Raw genomic sequence first — 13,217 nt, 5'->3', positions numbered from 1 at the left:
CATGGTTTCCACTCCAAACTGCTACTTGACCCCCCTTGTTGCTTTTTGTCCCATTGTCACATATTGGTATTTGAATGTATTATGTACATAGTCCTTTTCTGAATAAATTGTCATTGTTTTTTCTTTTTTTAAATAGTCTGACGTTTGCACTCTTGTTGATTTGCTGCCACACAACTCCTCCACTTTCTGTCCAAACTGGTTGTGAATTAGTTGTCCAGCTGAGTTGCATACTCATTCTAACACACCTGATGGTAATGGAAGGAGGTCCAGGTTGCCAAGCACATCAAACCACATCGATTGCCAAGCTCACAAGCAGGGTCAGGCACTCTTGGAAATGGCTAGATGTTGTGTTATTGCTCAACTTAATTTTGCTCATTAAATACTGGAGGGTATGCATTATTTAGGTGTTTACACAAAACAAATAGTACTAGTATATCAAACTTCCAGGGACAAATCCAGTTTGTGCCAAAGATTTTCTTGCTTTTCCATCCCTTCAGGGTGTTTTTGCAGATTTGAATGGCATTTTAGACCTTGGCCCACTATATATATTGACTTACTTACCTCAGCTTGGTAGTGGAAGCACATAAAAGTGGATTTCTTCTTTAACCAGAAGCAATATCATCCATGAATGTTGCTTGGAGCCAAGCTCATGACATCAGAAATCGTAGGACGAAAAAGTCAATCTTTTCAGTTTTAAACATGTTAGGCAATATGGCCAAAAAGGCTCTCTTTGCCTATTTCTTCCTATAATTTCTCATTTCTAGGTATATGTACACACATATACATTCATACATACATGTTTTGCTTTATGTGCACTCATGTCTGTACATACGTGCATGAGTGCACATGAAGCTAAACAAACAATATACACATAAAAAGAAAAACTTACCTGAATGATGATCCTTCTCTGCAAAAGTGCGGCGCATTTTTCAACCAATAGAATCTTGGCGAACAACTATGCGCATCACACTCCTGAAGCTTGGCGCACAACTATGCACATCAAACAACTGAGTTTTAAGACAATTGTGCTGTTTTTAGCCTTTCAAACAATTCAGGGAAAGGAACAAGATAAAAACAATCACAATTGTCTTTTTAAGCTTTATGTCCTGGGAGATCACGTAACAACAAACCCCCGAAAAACAAACAACAACAACGTTTTGGAATTAACTTTATTCAAAATAAACAATTGCTAACATATAAAATAACAAAACACATGTAAACCCACACTTCCATAAAAAGCCAAAATAGTTTTAAAATGGCCCAACAAATATTGCATTAAAAAAATACTTACCAAACCAATATGCAAATTAGACCTATCAAGGATGGAAAACTGGGTAAAAAACTTTTTATGCAGGACAAACATTGAAAAGTCGTAATAAAGGCAAATATTGCAATCAAACAATATGGCCACAAACACAATAACATAGCATTAACATTGACTTCAAAAATGCAAAGTTTTAAATGCAGCAACATAGATTAATTAGGATAACACACAAAACAACAGCCCCCCTCCAAGAAAAAAGAAAAAGACAAAGAAAAAAAGCCAGTTAGACAACATCCTTATATATGCTCAAAATTCAGAGCACAGCTAATACAAATTCGCCTGCAATTGGCATTTGCACAGTCTGTCAAAATTGAATGTTTTTTTTTTTTGCAGTTGGACATTCCATAACTATTGATTGAAACGATCCCTTAGATTTGTACACCAGTAAACAGATATTCAATTAAATAAAAAATTCCAAGAAAGTAGAGGAGGATTTATTGTTAAAGTATTTTATATATGTATATATATATATATATATATATATATATATATATATATATATATATATATATATATATATATATATATATAATTAATATATATTGAATAAATATATTAATTATTGAAGTATATAATTATATATGTATATAAATAAATATATATCACCAGGTGGCTCCTCTGCTCAGGAGGCTGTTAGATAGGCACCTATGTAGAACAGCTGAACTCGTTAACTCTTGCCTAAACGGAAAATAATAATTCATTTTAAAATATGCCTATTTCTTAGCTCATATAGATGTTTTAAACATTTGAACAGGCCAAACCTTTTTTTTTTAGGGCAGTGAAAGATGTGTGCCGTTAGAAAGAATATTTTTTTAGGGGAACAGTGACCTTTTTAATGCAAGCTCGCCAGTGTCAAACTGCTAGGGATGTGCGTCTCAAGTGGAGCGATCATTTTGGATAATAACTTCCGTGTGAATACGCCAGCTCCTGGAATTTGGTTGATAAATCGATCGAAGGGCGGGAGAGAACCTCCGATACTGCTTGATGAATCAGGCTCATTGTTTCTCTGCATCTTCACCCTCCTGATTTCTCTGTCTTTGCTCCTGCAACTTTTTTCTCTACTGCTAAAACACTCCCTTCTCCTAACCTCATCCCCATTCACCTTACCCATAAGTTCTTACCCCTCTCTGGTAGTCTATGGAATACCAAATCTGTTGGCAATAATCTAACCTCCATACACAAGCTTCTCCTTTCTAAATCTCTGAACTTTCTGGCTCTCACTGAAACTTGGATTTCCTCCTCTGACTCTGCCTTTGCTGCTTTCTCTTATGGAGGCCTGCACTTCACACATACCCCTAGACCTGGCAACAAAGTAGGAGGTGGTGTGGGTCTCCTTCTCTCACCTAACTGTACATACAAAGTCCTTCCTACCCCACCCTCTCTCATTTTCACCTTCTTTGAAGTCCACTCTGTTCGTCTCTTCAGCTTCTTACCCCTCAGTGTTGCTGTTGTCTGCTGCCCCCCCGGCCCACTATCACAATTTTCTGACAATTTTGCCTCTTGGCTCCCACACATTCTTTCCCATGACCTGCCCATTCTTATCCTCGGTGACTTTATTGTTGCAGTGGATGAGCCCAACCATTCTTACTCGGGCAAACTGCACTCCATTACCTTCTTATTTGGACTCACACAGAACATCAATGGCCCCACACTGTCACAGTCCCTTCCATGACTGAGGTTAGAAGATCTGTAAGACAAGCTGCACTTGAGGTTATCTGACAGTCTCTTTGTTTTTACTTGTTTCTGTGTTGTTGTTTGTAATGACCACACCCCTTGTGTCAGCTGCAGTTGGTGGTCATTACTGCTCCTCCATTTAGTCTGGCCTCACACTTCATGCTATGCGGTTGATATTCACTTCTGGGATGTGAAGAGCTGGTGTGTTGTTCTCTTCAAGCTTCCTGCTCCTCCATTTGCTATTTAAGATAAGTTGAACTACTTTTGGTGTTTAGTTGTTCTTTTGTTGCACTAGGCTTTAGGGAGATGCTGGTTCTTTCATCAAGGAAGGAACCAGTAGTCTCAAGCCCAGTCACTATTCCCAGGGCAATTCAGGGCTACTAGGGCCTAGGTTCAAATGTATGAATATTCCCACCTTCAGGGGATTTTCATACTGTCAGGAGTCAGGGCTAGGTTAGGTTGTCCGTAGGGGGTGACCGTTTCCTTCTCCCTAGCCTTTGAAGGCCTAGTCCCTTGTATTTATCATTTTGTTTTCCTCCCCGCCCCTTTATCCGTGACATTATCAACAAACCCCCCCCCTCCCCATGACAGGCCAGATGGTCGTTGTTTTTTACCAGGTTCAATTTCATTGAATGCACATAGCCGGAAACACTTTAGACCTAATATTTTTAAAACTCTGCAACCTCACCCTGCTTGGCAACTCGCCATTTCCCCTTTCTGATCACAACTTTATCACCTTCAACCCATCGAACTTCTGCCCCCCCCTTGCCACACCCCAGCTCTGGTCAATGGCAGAGAGATATCCGTAACCTTGACCACAACCTATTCTCAAACTGCCTTGGGTCCCTGACCCCCACTCTCTCCAATATCACCTCCCCAGATGAAGCTGCCACCCAGTTAAACCACTCTCTTTCCTTGGTCCTGGATAAAGTTGCCCCTGCCACCTTCCGCTACCCCAGCCCTGCCAACCCCCGACCCTGGCACAACAATCACACCAAACAGCTACAAAAGACTGTGCAGCTGAGCGCAAATGGAGAAAATCTGGCCTCAGCTCTGACTTCATGGACTACAAAGCCAAGCTACAAAGCTTTAACACAGAGCTCACTGTCACTAAGTAAAATTACTTCTCCGCTGTCATTTCCTCCCAAGCTTCCAACCCACGCCACCTTTTCTCAACAATTGACTCTCTCCTAAACCACACACCTGCTCCCCCCACGACAACCTTCTCTGCCCAAGACATAGCCAATTACTTTAGAGATAAAATAGACAAAATCAGACATGATGTCACTGCTCACCGGGCCACTCCAACCATACCCACCCTTTCCACCTGTAAATCATCACTGGCCTCCCTCAGCCCTGTTACTGTGGACGAAGTCTCTTCCCTTCTCTCATCATCTCCATTTACTACCTCCCTGCTTGACCCTTTTCCCTCTGATCCACTCCTACTCTTACTCCTCATTCTCCCTGATCTTTCCTCTGCTTTTGACACTGTTGATCACCCTCTTCTAATACAAATCATGCGCTCCATTGGTATCATTGACACTGCTCATTCTTGGTTTGCTTACTATCTGTCTGACCGCTTCTTTCATGTTTCTTTCAATGATAACTCCCCCTCTCCCACTCTCCTCCCTCTTTGTGTTCCCCAAGGGTCAGTCCTTGGACAGGTTCTCTTTTCTCTGTACACCTCCTCTCTTGGTAGACTCATATCCTCCTTTGGCTTACAGTACCATCTGTATGCTGATGACACTCAAATCTATCTGTCCACCTCTGACTTGTCTCCCTCAGTCCTGGAAAAGGTCTCATGCTGCCTGTCAGCCATCTCATCATGGACAGATTTCTGAAACTCAGCCTGGATAAAACAGAACTCATCATCATCCCCCCTCAAATTCCAAATCTCTCCCTGACATATTTCTAACTGTTAACAACACGGTTATTCGTCCCTCCCCTCAGGCACGTTGTCTTGGTGTCACCTTTGGTTCTGCCCTCTCATTTACCCCCCATATTCAGAACATTTCAAGGTCCTGTCTCTTTCACCCATGGAACATCTCCAAAATCCACCCCTACCTGTCCCCAGAGACCACCAAACTCTTTGTACACGCTCATATCATCTTTTGTCTGGACTACTGTAACATCCTTCTCTCTCGTAATCCACTAACCTGACTCTCTCCTCTGCAATCTAATATGAATGCTGCAGCCAGACTTATCCATCCTTCCCACCACTCCTCTTCTGCTGCATCTCTTTGCTGCTCTCTGCACTGGCTTCCATTTTACCTTAGAATGAAAAATTCAAGCTCCTGTGCTTTGCCTTCAAATCCCTCCACTGTTCTTGTCCCACTTACATTTCTGACCTGGTAAAAAAAACACTCCCCCAGCCGCTCTCTCCGCTCCTTTGATGACCTACTAATGACATCCTCACTCCAAACCTCTTCACATGCACAGCTACAAGACTTTTCTAGAGCTGCCCCAATTCTCTGGAACAGTCTTCCACGTCCTATCCGGCTTGCTCCTACTTTCTGCTCTTTTAAAAGAGCGCTCAAAACCCATTTTTTCAAACCTGCCTACCCATCTTCTTCTGTCTTTTGAAACCGTCACTATTTCCCACCACTACATATCTCCCTTCTTATTGTGTGTTAATTCCCCCCACCTACTAGATTGCAAGCTCTTCGGGACAGGGTCCTCTCCTCCAGTGTCACTGTCTGTATTCGCTTGTCATTTGCAACCCCTATTTAATGTACAGCGCTACGTAATATGTTGGCACTATATAAATCCTGTTTAATAATATTAATAATAATAATAATAATAAATAGTGGGGGGAAAGTGTGGATTTCCACTTGGCTGCTGTCAACACATGAGTAAGAAACGCTGTCATAGGTTTAGGGACACCTCTGACCGAATCCTTAAGCAAATGAGTTACTGGGTCCAATGTGACACTAATTCCTGCTAAAAGAGACGAAAGATCATTATTTAAATATTGTTTTTAACGTGCAAGTTTAACTTTTTTTATACATTTTCCCTTGAGTTTCACTTTTTTACAAACAGTTTGCACAAATGCTCACATTTGCTCACATGTAATAATTGAAATAGTGTTTACATTGAAAAATCTGTCTTTGTTAGCATGATATTTGCCTTCAGGTCTTAAGTGAAATCATTCAGTAAACTGATGATACTGTAAAAACAGAAAGTAATCTAAAATTAGAAAGCCCTCTCAGTTCCCTATTTTGAAATTTATATAATTTTCCCATGATACCTTGCAGCAAGATTGAAAAGCTGCCCTTGGGCAGAAATGTAGAATAATGTAGGAAACATTATACCCCTGCTAAAGTATAAAAGTCCACTAAGTTCATAATTTATACCAGAAAAATCTGAAGACTTCTGTTTTCAAGCCTTGCATGCATGCTCAAAATTTGGCCTTACTTGGCCTACATTTTTGTAAGTTCAGATCCATGACTTTTTAGAAACTTAAATAATGGGATGGTGCAATGCAAATAGTAGGAAAAGAAGAGACTCTGTTGGTAGATTTTGAGAATTTAATTGAAAAAATGCATACATAAGGGTCAGAAATAATTGAAAGAAAACCCATCATTAGGGAAATGTAGGTCTCCGCTGCCTATATTGATTGTAAAAAATACCCCAGTGCCAGTGATCAATAACAGTAAATAGTTCCCAGGGTTAGTAGTCAGTAAAGGTAAAAAACTGCATCACGGTCAGTTCAATAGGTGTAAAATATGCCAAAGCGTTAGTGGCTGGCAAGAGTAAAACATAGTATATGTATACACAAAACACAGGGTATAGGTGGTCAGTGTCAAGAAAAAATCCCCATTAGTAGAAGTAAAAAGTGGCCTGCATCTGTTAAATAAAAGCCTCACAGTCAGTGTTCATTAGAAGTAAAATATGTCCTGGTGCTGGTGGTTGGAAGTCAGTAAGATACAGAGAGTGAAATCATTGGTGATCAGTGCCCTTGTCTTTGGAGTCAATAGGATTTGGAAGGTCTCCATTGGCATTGGTGTTTAGTGGCACCTACTTTACTTTATGCCTACCAATTGATGCCAGAATGTGGACTATGTTGGTGTTGAAGGACAGGAGACCACCTTGCCAGACAGTGCAAGCTAAAGTATGCTTCCAGATACAGGAATGCTCAGCAAGCAGGGTCTCTTCTTTTTTAAGGACCAGTAAATAGCAAGCAGTGGACCCTATCTTGCCCACAGACTGTACTTTTAGGACTGCAGAGTTTGTCTGTAAAACTAAAATTCCTCACCTTTAATAAGGTATTACACATATGAAATAATACAGATTTAACAACTATTAGCATTTTAAAAAGTCCATACTATATTTACAAACATTCAGATGGTAAAATGTATTTTGTTTTAGAATCAGAATATGACAGAACAGTGAGTCTTTTTAAAAATACTATTGATTTGACTGCTAGAGACACTATAAAAGCAACTCTTAAACTTCTATACTACAATTAAATTAATTTTATATGCAGAACTATTTTTTTAAAGTAGAGAATCTGATATTCAGCAAGCATTCTCTGGTGGAAAATAGTCTAGGTCTATGTGTTTTACCGGCTCTAATGGATTGCCCATCACAGAGTTTTGGTGAATGTTAAATTCACACCTTTACATATAGATCTCATAGAAGCCAAATGATTAACACTGTTGCCAGAAAACTATATAGTTAATAAATGTCAACAGTGGAAGATGACTTATTTTTCTCTTTACAAATAAGAAAACTATTGCTGTAAGAATTATTTAGTTTGTGGAAAACTGCTGTTGTCTACTTGTCAAGCTGATCCTCTTGCACAGACAATGCCTCTTTTTTGCTCTAAGTAAGTGAATTGAAGCCAAAAAAAAACACCTATATATACCTGATGAAGGGCTGAAGTGTCAAATGTAGCCTCTCCTGGTTCACAATAAGGGAAATAGTGTGATACCAGCAAGATTATATGTAGCCATGTGGGCAGGAACTTCAGTTGCTAGAGATAAGGACACCTGGTGGGGTGCAGTTGTCAAAAGATTGTGTACTACTATTGCTTGTACATTATTGACTGTCACCTGATTTACTTTTCTCTCTTCTAAAGAGAATCACATCAGTCACACCAACATAGTTCTGCTCCTGAAAGGGTTGCACACTGGTTTCTGTTTTTTTTTTTTTTGTCGTGTCTTGGTGCCAGGCCAACAAAAACAGGGCTGGGTCTTGTTCTCCTAATGCAATTCCATGCCATGTAATCACAGTTAAAGTCATGTGATAACCAAGTTAGCAATGTAATTTCCTTTTTGTTTTTCTTAAAACAGATACAAATGCCATGGGAAAGCCTGTGTCCTTTGACTGAGAAACACCGAGGATTCGAGAAATTTGTTTTGAAATGAGAAATAAAAACTTCAGTATACAGTTATTGTTTTTGTCTACTTTCACTATAATGAGAAATTAGAAAATATTCCAGCTAGTTGCTAGATTCCTCACTTTTTCCTCACTGATCACTCTCAAACTTTGGTTATGCCAATGTGTTCATTGCAAGCAGGACTGGCGTATTTGATTGTAACACAAAGGGGTAGGAACACAATTTTTGCAAATAAATTGTACTTATGAGACTTCCAGTCTGCATTTGCTTGCTTATTTCCTATCAAAATACATTTGCCCAGCATTAAGATTTTTCATTCTTCAACTAAAGATCAGGTCTCAGTGACATTAGTCATTGTTATAACACAATAAATGTTACATTTCCTTCTTTTAAAAATTAATTGCTCATAAAACTCAACAATATATCTTAAGTTCCTGACGCGTTTCGCCTTTCAGGCTTCCTCGGGGGATAATTTGAGATTTGCAAGATACCTTGAAGATTGGAGATTTGTGTAATCACACTCATAATATGTGATATAACTCTGTAATATGAAATGTCTCCCAATCAATGTGACTGCATTTAGCTGGATTTGAGCAGACTGTATGTCACTGAACACCTCAGAATTCATTCAGCTGCTTCTGTCCTGTGTCACATCATCGATAAACATTAGTGTCCCAGTGCCACTGGCAGCCATGCACGCCCAAGCCATCACACTGCCTCTGCCATGTTTTACAGGTGATGTGGTATGCTTTGGATCATGGGCTGTTCCAGGCCTTTTCCATACTTTTTTCTTGCCATCATTCTGATAAAGGTAAATCTTGGTTTCATCTGTTCAAAGAATGTTTTTTCCAGAACTGTGCTTTAAATGTTTTTGAGCAAAGTCCAATCTAGCCGTTTTATTTTTGAGGCTTATGAGTGGCTTGCACCTTGCAGTGCACCCTCTGTGTTTACTTCCATGCAGTCTTCTCTTTATGGTAGACTTGGATATTGATACGGCCTTACCTCCTGGTGAGTGTTGTTCACTTGGTTGGCTGTTGTGAAGGGGTTTCTCTTCAGCATGGAAATAATTCTGCGATCATCCACCACTGTTGTCTTCCGTGGACGTCCAGGTCTTTTGGTGTTGCTGAGTTCACCAGTTACATAGTTACATAGTAGGTTAGGTTGAAAAAAGACATAGGTCTATCAAGTTCAACCACTAGGGAAATAAAAATATCCCAGATATAAAACCCTATAAGACATAGTTGATCCAGAGGAAGGCTAAAAAAATCCTGATACAACTTGCTTCAACAGGGGAAAAAAAAATCCTTCCTGATTCCATGAGGCAATCGGATGTTCCCTGGATCAACAGCCACTGTTATTTTTACTTTTAAGCATTATTACCCAGTTATATTCTGTGCATCCAGAAAAACATCCAGCTTTTTTTTAAAGCAGTCTATAGTATTTGCTCAAACTTCTTCCTGAGGGAGCCGATTCCACATTTTCACAGACCTCACAGTGAAGAATCCCTTTCTTATCCAGAGCTTAAACTTCTTTTCTTCCAGATGCAAAGAGTTTCCTCTTGTTCTTTGTAATGATCTCAAAGTGAATAATGGGGAAGAGAGGTCTCTATATGGACCGTTTATATATTTACACAGGGTGATCATATCCCCCCTTAAACATCTCTTCTTAAGGGAGAAAAGATTCAGTTCAGCTAATCTCTCCTCATAGCTGAGCTCCTTCATTACGTTTATTAATTTAGTTGCCCTTCTCTGCACTCTCTCTAATTCCACAATGTCCTTTTTGTGAACTGGTGACCAAAACTGGAATTGCATATTCCAGATGTGGTCTGACCAATGCTTTGTACAGGGGCAGGATTATGTCTTCATCTCTGCAGTCTATTCCTCTTTTATTACAAGAAAGTACTTTACTAGCTTTAGATATTGCAACTTGTTATTATTATTAAGTTATTAAGTCTATGATCTACTAGAACCCCCAGATCCTTTTCTATTTCTGACTCCTCCAAATGTATTCCTCCTAGACAGTATGAAGCATGCATGTTGTTAGCTCCCAAGTGCATAACTTTACATTTATCTATATTAAATGTCATTTGCCACTTGGCTGCCCAATCAAATAATACATCCAGGTCTGCTTGTAGAATATAGACATCCTGTATGGACTTAATTCCATTACATAGTTTGGTGTCATCTGCAAACACAGAAATGGTACTTTTAATCCCAAACTCTATATCATTTATGAAGATGTTAAATAGTAAAGGTCCCAACACTGAATCCTGGTATACACCACTAATAACCTTAGACCATTCAGAGTATCAATCATTAATTACAACTCTCTGGATGCGATCTTTAAGCCAGTTCTCTATCCATTTACAGATTGACTTTTCTAAACCTATCGACCCTAACTTGCATAATAACCGTCTGTGGGCAACAGTGTCAAATGCTTTAGCAAACTCCATGTACACTATATCAACTGCTATTCCACTGTCTACCTGTTTACTTACTTCATAAAAAGAGAGTAAATTTGTTTGACAACTTCTGTCTTTCTTGAAGGCATGCTGACTATCACTTATTATATTATTTTCTAGCAGAAACACCTCTATGTGGTTCTTTATCAAACTCTCTAAGAACTTTCCAACTATGGACGTTAAACTAAGTGGTCTGTAGTTACCTGGTAATGACTTTGCTCCCTTTTTGAAGATAGGAACCACATTGGCCTTACTCCAATCCATTGGTACCTTCCCAGTGACTAAAGAGTCTCTAAAAATTAGAAATAATGGCTTTGAAATACCTGAGCTCAGCTCTTTGAGGACACATGGATGTAATCCATCAGGTCCTGGTGTTTTGTCAACCTTAATTTTTCCCAGCTGTTTCTCAATCATATCAATTCTGAGCCATTGTGACTCATTTAAGGCAGTGACATTTCCTTCATGTACACAGGGCTAAAAAAAGTGTTTAGTAAATCTGCCTTGTCTTTATCCCCAGTTACCAACCCAGTGACATCCTTTGAGGGGCCTACATGCTCAGATCTGAACTTTTTGCTAATAATATATTTGAATATTTTTGGGGGGTTTGCCTTACTTCCCTTTGCAGTCAGTCTTTCAATTTGACGTTTTGCACATTTGATCTCCTTTTTACATCTTTTGTTATATTCTTTATAGGTTTTAAAGGTGATCCTTCATTTTTATATTTTTGGAATGCCCTTTTTTTGTTCCTTATGGCTTTTTTAACATCAGCTGTAAGCCACATAGGTTTTAATTTTAGCCTCTTAAACGTATTACCCATTGGAATATATTTTTCAGTTTGCTTTTGTAAAACAGACTTGAAACATTTCCATTTCTGTTCTGTGTTCTTTGAGGATAATATTGTCCCCCAGTCCAAGTCACAGAGAGCCACCCCTAATAATGGAAAATTTGCTCTCTTAAAATTAAATGTTTTTATCTTTCCTGTTTTTGCTTCCTGTTTACAGCTAACATTAAATGAAATCATATTATGGTCACTGCTACCAAGATTCTCTTTTATTTGCACATTTGTTATAAGATCTGCATTGTTAGAAAGAACTAGGTTCAGCAGAGTATAATTTCTAGTTGGGGCTTTTATAAACTGTACCATAAAATTATCTTGAATTCACAAATTTCCTCCCTTTTGCTGTTCCTGTAGTGCCATTTCTCCAGTCAATGTCAGTGGTTCATTTCTTTCCAGTTTTTTGTGTCTAAAAGCGGTACATTGTTTTTCATGAAAATTTATTTTACAGTATAATATTAGTATGAGTATAATATATATAAATTTAAATAATATAAAAATATTTAAAAAAATATATTTTTAAATTTTTTTTAAAAAATACATATAATACAATGTATTGCTTTTACACATATAAATCCAATGTATTGCATTCAATACAGTTATTTTGTATTGAATGCAATACAAATGGATTTTTAATCTGCCGACCAGCCAGCAACGTACACACGCACCGACGTCACCGGGAACTCCCCGGTGACTCATCGTATGCAGAAGCCGACTGGAAGAAAAGAGAAGAAGATGGAGATCACGGCGATGGACGACGCGAGATGCCGGCGGATCAGGTAAGGCTCTATTTACTATTACCTCCCACAGGATTACCTACCCCGAGTGTGAATCGTGGTTACCGCTTTTAGCAACTTTTTTCTAGGGATTACCTCTAAGGAGGTTAAAACACTTCCAGTTTTTGCTGCTTTTTCTGTCTGTGCTAGTAGTTGATTTTCTATATCTTCCTTAGCACTGGGGGGCCTATAGCAGACTCCATCATTATTTGTGTGTTATTCAACCCCACATTTAACTTCCCCCATAATGCCTTAAACTCATTGCTTGTTCCCTCTGCAATTTCTTCTTTCACATTCACTTTCAGATCACTTCTCACATACAGACAGACACCACCACCCTTTCGTTTGGCTTTGTCTTTATGAGAGTATACCCAGGAATATTGACAGCCCAGTCATGTGAAGAACAAAGCCAGGATTCAGCAATGCCAACTAAGTCATAATTCTCTTCACACATTAAGGCTTCCAACTCCCCTATCTTGTTTTCTAGACTTCAAGCACTGGTGAACAGGCTCTTCAAACTATTGCTGCATTTACCATCCTTGTTTGCCAAATCATTTTGTTTTTCAGTACAACTAGTACTCCACAATCCAATGTTTGTTTGTAACATGGAAAGCTTCATACATTTATCCATAACCGTCCCCCCAACTATCCCCAGTCCACCCTCCACTAGTGTCTGACCCCTGACTAACCTTTCTGCCACTTTATTTACCTGTCCCACCCCCCTCTGTCCTAGTTTAAATATCCCTCCACTGTTCCCCTAAATCTTTCCCCTAGCACAGCAGACCCCCTTTCATTTAGGTGCAAAC

General features: G+C 39.1%; 1 long non-coding RNA gene across 2 annotated transcripts in view; it reads left to right on the top strand.

Annotated features, from left to right (window-relative positions):
• The window catches only part of LOC140339601 (uncharacterized), a 33,860-nt gene extending 25,473 nt beyond the window's left edge, over positions 1-8,387 (top strand). For both annotated transcript variants that reach the window (XR_011922487.1, XR_011922486.1), the window contains exon 3: positions 8,293-8,387. This is a non-coding gene — a long non-coding RNA (uncharacterized lncRNA). The remainder of the gene's footprint in view (positions 1-8,292) is intronic.
• Positions 8,388-13,217: the final 4,830 nt, after the last annotated feature.

The sequence above is a fragment of the Pyxicephalus adspersus genome, chromosome 10 (genome assembly GCF_032062135.1).
Source record: "Pyxicephalus adspersus chromosome 10, UCB_Pads_2.0, whole genome shotgun sequence".
Classification (NCBI taxonomy): domain Eukaryota; kingdom Metazoa; phylum Chordata; class Amphibia; order Anura; family Pyxicephalidae; genus Pyxicephalus; species Pyxicephalus adspersus.
This window is presented reverse-complemented; position numbering and strand designations above follow the sequence as displayed.